General features: G+C 46.8%; 1 long non-coding RNA gene across 1 annotated transcript; it reads right to left on the minus strand.

The window, feature by feature from the left end:
- Positions 1-5,012: 5,012 nt before the first annotated feature.
- Positions 5,013-8,024, minus strand: LOC116973447. Its single transcript, XR_004412059.1, has 3 exons — positions 7,985-8,024; positions 7,110-7,114; positions 5,013-5,330 (listed from the first exon to the last, which is right to left on the minus strand). It is a non-coding gene; the product is annotated as an uncharacterized LOC116973447 (long non-coding RNA).
- Between the last annotated feature and the right edge of the window lie 494 nt (positions 8,025-8,518).

Below are 8,518 nucleotides of genomic sequence, written 5' to 3' on the forward strand. Positions count from 1 at the left end.
GGGCAAAGCTGTTCCCAAACTAAGTAGTGATAGAACCCGGCAGTACGTTTTCTACAGTTCCAACTGTAGATGTTGGTAGGAGTCTTTAAATTAATGTCAAATATCCTTGTCTTCTGAGGAAGTAGAAACAATGGTATGCTTTTTTGATGATGATGGAATTCAGGGACTCGTATTATTTCCATTCATCTAAATCCATTCTGTGCTTTAACCCAATAAGGCGGTTTCAATGATGTCAATGTACAAATTGGAAGTCTGGACCATTGTCCTGGTGATTCCAGCTACCATCATCATAATGAGCTGCCCGATGGTACTGCAGACTGCTGTAGCGGTGATCTGGAGGATGAAGCGTACCACCACCATCTTGTTGGAGGGAGCAATAAGAAGCAGGATCCATCCATTCCTTTCTGAATACTTGAGATTATTTTCAACATGGCATCCATCTCTAATGGTTAGGCACTGCCTCATACTCTGAATCAAACCCAGCTGTAAAAGATAGAATAGTTTATGGGCCATTCTTTGGAAAGTAAACCCAGATGGCATCACATAAAATAATACATAAAAAAATTATGGTGTGATTAATCTTATTCATTGCTATTTTCCCACCTAGAGAACTATAATGCATGTCTGCTAAAGATATGAACATTCTAGTGTTTTAAAATTCACAGGGTTTGTGATAAAACTGAGTTATGAAAAAGAGGTTTCGTGAGGTCACACACATGACCAGTCATATTTGACCTCTGACCCTAAACAAACATTGTCAGCGTAACATAAACATTTATCTAGAAAAGATTCGAAAAAAATATGACCAAGATGCCCCATCTCAACTAGTCCAATTTGCTTGCATTTAGCCCATATCCCTCTAAACCTTTCCAATGCATGTACCTGTCCACATATCTTTTACACTATAGGTTGTAGGTGAGAGGGGAAAAAGTATTAGGGAACTGAGGGGCAGGTTTTTCCACTTAGAGAGTGGATGGTATAAAGAATTTGTATTTGAGTTTGTATTCAAATACTTTCAAGTATTTGAGGGACAATAACAATATTTCAAAGATACTTGGACAGGTATATGGATAGAAAAGAATTAGAGGGATATGAACCAAACGCAAGTAATGAGACTAGTTTAGATGGGTCATCTTGGTTGACAGGGTTAAGTTGGGCCAAAGGGCCTATTTCTGTGCTGCATGACTCTTTAGAAAGTATTGTTAGCTGGTGCAAAGAAATAGGACATCCAGACAAAATAAATGTAAATGGCAGACTTGGGGAATACATTTTTTCTGGTGATTTTTAAAAGACTGTCAGTGAGGAATACATTACTCTTTTTGGTAGCTCTTACCAGAGGCTTTGTTGGATTGAGCGAGGGAAGATTGCAGATGCTCTGGATCTCCTCAGGCAAGACGGCAACTGTCAGTGTGCAAATTGGCCATGTTAAGCTCATTGGTCCACGATAGCTAAGATCTGAGAGCATGGGTCCATCAATCTTTAATAAAGAAAAAAGTTTAAAAACAAAATCAACAGTAAAGGCATCTAAATTAACCATTTTTTTAAATTCAAAAATCTATTTTTGAATGTAAATGTTAGCACTTACATAGACGACTGGTAACTTCTGCTTACCCAAGACAGCATAGGAGGGTTGAGGAGGAAGGTTACTGGGAGTGGAGGTCCTCCGTATCCATTGGTGAAATCGGAGACAGAGACAGAGGCAAGGGCACAAGAGAGAGTGAATTAGTTTAGTTTAGAGATTCAGCACAAAAACAGGCCCTTCGGCTCACCGAGTCTATACAATACAGCGATCCCTGCACAGTAACACTATCACTATCACGCACCGGAGCAATGTATAATTTTACCGTACCCAATTAACCTACAAACCTGTACGCCTTGAGTGTGGGAGTTAACTGAACATCTCAGAAAACCAACACAAGTCACGGGGAGAACGAACAAATTCCATAGAGAGCCCCCGTAGTCAGGATCGTACCCGGGTCCCAGCTACCACACGGTCCTTGACAGATCTGGGTCAGGATCCAGTGGCATGGAGTACAAGACTACTGGGGACCTTTTTCTGCTGCAGCCTTCATCCGCCTTCCCAGCCGTTGTGACACTCCACTAAAGTCAGCCATCATCCTCCGCCTGTTCCACCAATGAGGTCTTGGTTGAATTGTTCTTAGCAGGGACCTCCCCTTCGACCTTACCGCCATGGGTGGCCCTAGCAGTAGCATACCTCCATACGGCATCGCTCTCAGGATTGCAGGACCACACAACCTTCTTCACCATGACAAGGTGACAATCCACGGACATCCTATTATGTTTAAGTTAACATACACGGATCAGTTATATTGCTTGTGCGACAGTGAGGTGACATCATTAGCTTCAAACCATGGGTAATTTTGTAAACTTTCTTCAAGCGATCCATCAGATTCTCCATCACTCGTTCTTCAGTCAATCCATTACAAAAGTCTCAAACTCCTGCTCGATTTAATACCCAAGCCATTTAAAACATGCAAGTTATAGCTACTGAAGAGGCATTGCATCCATCTCAAAACAATATATGGATCCATCGCTAAAACAGCATCACACAAGAACAAGCCTTTACATATAGGAACTACAGATTCTGGTTTAAACAGGTGTCGCGTTCTGCATTGTCAACTAACATTGGCACTTGCTCCTCTTCATCTTCCCTCTGACCTCTGGCACACACCGAGGGGCCATCTTCGCAAACCTCCAGGAACCCACCATGGGCCCGTCTTCAGCTGTCGAGTCCTCTCTGGGATGGCACCATCCATCTTCCTCGCTCCCTGAGGGCCCAGCACACTCTCTTTAACCGTCCCGCTTGGCTGACGAAAGTGGGTCATTTGTCGTAACTCTTTGCCTCCTGCTCCTATTCATTTTCTCTCCGGCTGACGAATCCTCTCTTGGATGGCACACATTGCTCTCTTCAACATCCTCGCTTGTGTTTCCCACTAACAAGCAGCGTCAGTTATGATGCTCATGATCCGGAGGAGGCGCTGTCCTGAACGGCTGCCTGTCCTGCAGCTGTCCATTTTCTTCCCTTCTTTTTTATTATTTTTAGTTTGTTAAGTGTACAGTCAGTCTTTTATGTGTGGGGGGTGGTGGGGGGGAAGGGGGAAACTGTTTTTCTAAGTCCCTACCTGGTCGGAGGAGTTGCCTTCCTCCGAGCAGCGTCCTCGACCTGTCCTCGCGGCCTACCAGCGGGTCCTGGAGCGACGTTTCCCTGAGGGGACCTGGCCAGAACATCGGCGTTGGCGGCGGCGCAGAACATCGGCGTTGGCGGCGGCACAGAACATCGGCTTTGGCGGCGGCGCAGCGCTGGAGCGCTGTCGTGGAGCGGGCGATGCCTTTCCTGGGTCGCCGCGCTGGGACTCCAGTATGCTTGGTACCGCCGAGGAAAACATCGTGGAGCCGCGGTTCTGCGGAGCGGCCAGCTGCGACGTTGAACCTACATCTCGCCGAGATCACCAGTGTGCGGAGCTCCGTCTGGCGTGGTCTGTTGGCTTGGAAGCCGCAGGCTCCGGTGGGAATGCAGCCGTTCCTGGCACCCCAAGCCGCTGGGGGTTCTCCCGACGCCGGAGTACCATCATCCGGCGAGAACATCGGGCGCCGTGGAGGCGACTGTGGAGGCCTCAATAGGCCCGACTTCCGACTTTGGATGGACAAGAGGATGGGGACTGGACTTTGTGCCTTCCCCCACAGTGGGAATCATTGTGGGGGGATGTTTTTATGTTTTGGTGTTGAATTTCTTCATGAATACAGTGTTGTATTTTTATTAGTGTGTTGCAAGGACATCAGAATTTCCCCTGAATAAGGGGATTAATAAAGTCAATCAATCAATCAATCAATGATCTCCTGTTTGGTCCTGGCTGGGTCTTTTCCTCCCCGTTATCACTGGTGCTGTCATTAGTTCGGTGTTGAATTGGTGATGGCTCCATCTTCAGTCAAAAAGATGCATCATTCCTGGAGATTCTGCCTTGCTAGCAGAGTCCTCCCAGAGCTGGCCAGGCTATTTGCCATTTTACTTCTGGCTTTGCCCTAATGGTGAATCCAATGACACTGGGAAGAGGAGACCAGCTTGGTTCCCCATCGACGTTAGCTCCAGCTACTTCTGGTCAGTTGTGATTCCTTGGTTTCCGAGTGACAATCCATGGTAGGGTTGATGCTTCTGTTCCTCCCCTGTATGTTCCTTCCTCATTTTGTCCATTGTTGACTTGGGTGTGACTTCTGTCCTGTGACAAAGATAGGCTTCATTACCAGAGATTTCTTGGCATACAGGTGTCGCGTTCTGCAATTACCTTTGGCACTTGCTCCTAGTCGCCTTCTCTCCAACCTCCAGCACCCACCGAGGGCCTCCCTTGGGCGGATCCATCCATCTTCCTCACTACCTGAGGGCCCAGCTCACTCCAACCATCTTGCTTGGGTGACAAAAGTGGGTCATTTGTCGTAACTATCTTTGCTTCTTGCTCTTCATCTTCCGTCCGGCACCCACCACGGTAACGTCCAACATCCGGCACCACCGCGGGCCCTTCTTTAGCTGCTGAATCCTCTCTTGGACAACACAACTCTCTTCAACGTCCTTGCATGTGTTGCCCACCAACAAACAGCATCATTTATGAAGCTCATGATTTCCTGTTTGGTCCTGGATGGGTCTTTTCCTCCTCGTCATCACTGGTGGTTTCTGTTGTTCAATGTTAAATTGGTGATGGCTCCAACTTCAGTCAAAGATGCATCATTCCAGGATATTCTGCCTTGCTAGCAGAGTCCTCCCAGAGCTGGTCAGGCTATTTACCATCTTTCCTCTGGCTTTGCCCTTCTGGTGAATCCAATGACACTGCAAAGAGGAGTCCAGCTTGGTTCTCAATCATAGTTACCTCCAGCTACTACTGGTCAGTTGTGATGCCTTGGTTTACACAGTGACAATCCGTTGTCGGGTTCTGATGCTCCTGTTCCTCCCATGTATGTTCCTTCCTCATTTTGTCCAGTGTTGATTTGGGTGTGGGTTCTGTCCTGTGACAAGGATAGGCTTCTTTTCCAGAGATCCCTTGGCTTTCAGTGATCCTGTTCTGCATTTGTCATAACTACCATTGGCAGATGCTTATCTTCATCCTCTCTCCGTCCTCCTGCACCCACCGAGGGCCCGTCTTCATCCAACCTCTGGAACCCACCATGGGCCCGTCTTCAGCTGCCAAGTCCTCTCTTGGACGGCTCTACCTGTCTTCCTGGCTCCGAGGGCCCAGCTCACTCTCTTTAACCGTCTTGCTTGGGTGACGAAAGTGGGTCATTTGTCGTAACTATCTTTGCTTCTTGATCCTCTTCTTCATCTTCTCTCCGACACCGACAATGGGGCCGTCTTCAGCTGTCGAATCCACTTTGACTGCACACCTTGCTCTCTTTAACATCCTCGTGTGTTTCCCACCAACAAACAATGTCAGTTGTGATGCTCATGATCTCCTGCTTGGTCCTGGCTGGGTCTTTTCCTCCTCGTCATCACTGGTGGTTTCTGTTGTTCAGTGTTGAATTGGTGATGGCTCCATCTTCAGTCAAAGATGCACTTTCCAGGAGATTCTGCCTTGCTACTAGAGTCCTCCCAGAGCTGGTCAGGCTATTTGACATCTTGCCTCTGGCTTTGCCCTTCTGGTGAATCCAATGACACTGCAAAGAGGAGTCCAGCTTGGTTCTCAACCATTGTTAGCTCCAGCTACTTCTGGTCAGTTGTGATGCCTTGGTTTATCCAGTGACAATCCGTTGTCGGGTTCTGATGCTCCTGTTCCTCCCATGTATGTTCCTTCATTTTGTCCAGTGTTGATTTGGGTGTGGGTTCTCTCCTGTGAAAAGGATAGGCTTCATTAACAGAGATCCCTTGGCTTTCAGGTGTCCTGATGCTCCTCTTCGTCTTCTCTCTGTCCTCCAGCACCCACCGAGGGCCTGTCTTCGTCCAACCTCCAGAACCCAACGCGGGCCCGTCTTCAGCTGCTGAATCTTCTCCTGAACTGCACACCTTGCTCTCTTTAACCTCCTTACTTGTGTTTCCCAACAACAAGCAGTGTCTGTTATGATGCTCATGCTCTCCTCTTAAGCCCTGGCTGTGTCTTTTCCTCTTCGTCATCACTGGTGGTTTCCTTTCATCCATGTTGAATTGGTGATGGCTCCATCTTCAAGCAAGTAGATGCATCAATCCTGGAGATTCTGCCTTGCTTGCAGAATCCTTTCAGAGTTGGTCAGGCTACTTAACTTCTTTCTTCTGGCTTTGCCCTGATGGTGAATCCAATGACACTGCAAAGAAGAGTCCAGCTTGGTTCCCCATCTACGCTAGATCCAGCTACTTCTGGTCAGTTATGATGCCTTGGTTTTCCAAGAGACAATCTGTGTATGGTTCTGATGCTGCTGTTCTTACCATGTGTTTTCTGCTCGGTTATTTCCGCTTCCTTTTGTCTAGTGTTGACTTGATTAGGGTGTGTGTCCTCTGACAAGGATAGGCTTCATGACCAGAGATCCCTTGGCTTTCAGGTGCCCCGTTCAGCATTTGTTGTACCTACCATTGCCACAGGCTCTTCTTTATCTTCTCTCTGACACCCACCGTGGGCCCGTCCTCAGCCGCCAAGTCCTCTATTGGACAACAATGTCGGCCATTCTCACCCTTCGACGGCCCACCTCACTCCCTTTAACAATTCAATGAAAGAAAGGCTTATTCCTCACTTTGTATTGCAGCTAGATAGATTAATTATGATTCTTTCTACCCAGCCTGAAGAACAAATACTGGTCTGAATTACACTTGCAGAGTATGTAACTAAGCAAATAGAGAAACAAGGCATCCAAACAAAATAAAATGAAAATTGCAGCTTTCGCTGTTGCCTCTTAAAAGATACTCAGCAACCTGACAATCATTCTCTCCAGGTTCAAGAACATCTTTCCACCAACCATCAGTTTCTTGAACCACATTGCACCAGCAACGCATTTCAGAACCGAAAGCACATTACTACTCACTTTTGCATTATGCTCATTATTTGGATCGTCCATCAAAATAGCCGAAGCAATCTCAATTAACCAAATGCATCCGTCAACCATTTGGCTGTTAGATTTCAAAGAACTTCAACCTCCTCGACCTTCTCTGCTTTATGTTCCCGCGCTTTTTAGGTCAAGCAAATCTTGGGGCGACAGTTCTCTTTCATGAGTCGAATAACTTCTGCATGTCTTCCAACTCACCTCTTCACAACCTACTTTCCAAGCCAAACTCAACCTTTTCCTCTGGTTTTACATAGACCATTACCAACCCTAACACCTCTCAGGTCAGGCACTGGATGCTGGCACAGTTTTTATCAAACACCATTCACACACCAACCGTGTCCCATGGATCGCGAGCAAGCATTATGAAGTCTCTAATGTTAAAAGATTTTCTGAAATCTTTAACAGTCATTTTACAATCACCAGTAGCCTTTATTACAGCATCAAATGTTTTGTTGAGATAATAAAAATTAAACATGCAAATCATAATATATCCAATATATGTCAATATAACAACTAATTTCTATGTTTGTTTTTGCTTAGCATGTGCTTTTTGACTGTTGAATTGGCGAGTGCTCCGTTCATTGGTAAAAAGGTGCATCATTCCTGGAGCTTCTGCCTTGGAGCTGAGCTGGTCAGGCTATTTGCCATTTTTCTTCAGGCTTTGCCCTGATGGTGAATCCAATGGCATTGCAAAGAGGAGGACAGCTAGGTTCTCCATCAACGTTAGCTCCAGCTAATTCTGGTCAGTCGTGATGCCTTGGTTTTCCCAGTGACAATCCATGGTAGGGTTCTGATGCTTCTGTTCCTCCCCTGTATGTTCCATCCTCATTTTGACCAGTGTTGACTTGGGTGTTGGTTCTGTCCTGTAACAAAGGTCAGCTTCATTACCAGAGATCCCTTGGCTTTCAGGTGTAGCTTTCTGCATTTGTCCTAATTACCATTGGCACTTGCTCCTAGTCGTCTTCTCTCCGACCTCCGGCACCCACCGAGAGCCCGTCTTCAGCTGCCGACTCCTCTCTTGGACGGCTCCATCCGTCTTCCTCGCTCCCTGACGCCCAGCTCACTCTCTTTAACCGTCTTGCTTGGGTGATGAAAGTGGGTCAATTGTCGTAACTATCTTTGCTTCGTGCTCCTCTTCTGTCCGGCACCCACCGCGGTAAGGTCCAACCTCCGGCACCCACCGCAGGCCCGTCTTTAGCTGCCGAATCCTCTCTTGGATGACACAATTTGCTCTCTTCAACGTCCTTGCCTGTGTTTCCCACCAACAAGCAGCGTCAGTTATGAAGCTCACGATCATCTGTTTGGTCCTGGGTGGGTCTTTTCCTCCTTGTCATCACTGATAATTTATTTTCTTCCGTGTTAAATTGGTGATGGCTCCATCTTCAGTCAAAGAAGCATAATTCCTGGAGATTCTGCCTTGTTAGCAGAGTCCTCCCAGAGCTGGTCAGGCTATTTGACATTTTTCTTCTGGCTTTGCCCTTCTGGTCAATCCAATGACACTGCAAAG

Source organism: Amblyraja radiata, chromosome 5 (assembly GCF_010909765.2).
Source record: "Amblyraja radiata isolate CabotCenter1 chromosome 5, sAmbRad1.1.pri, whole genome shotgun sequence".
In the NCBI taxonomy this organism is placed as follows: domain Eukaryota; kingdom Metazoa; phylum Chordata; class Chondrichthyes; order Rajiformes; family Rajidae; genus Amblyraja; species Amblyraja radiata.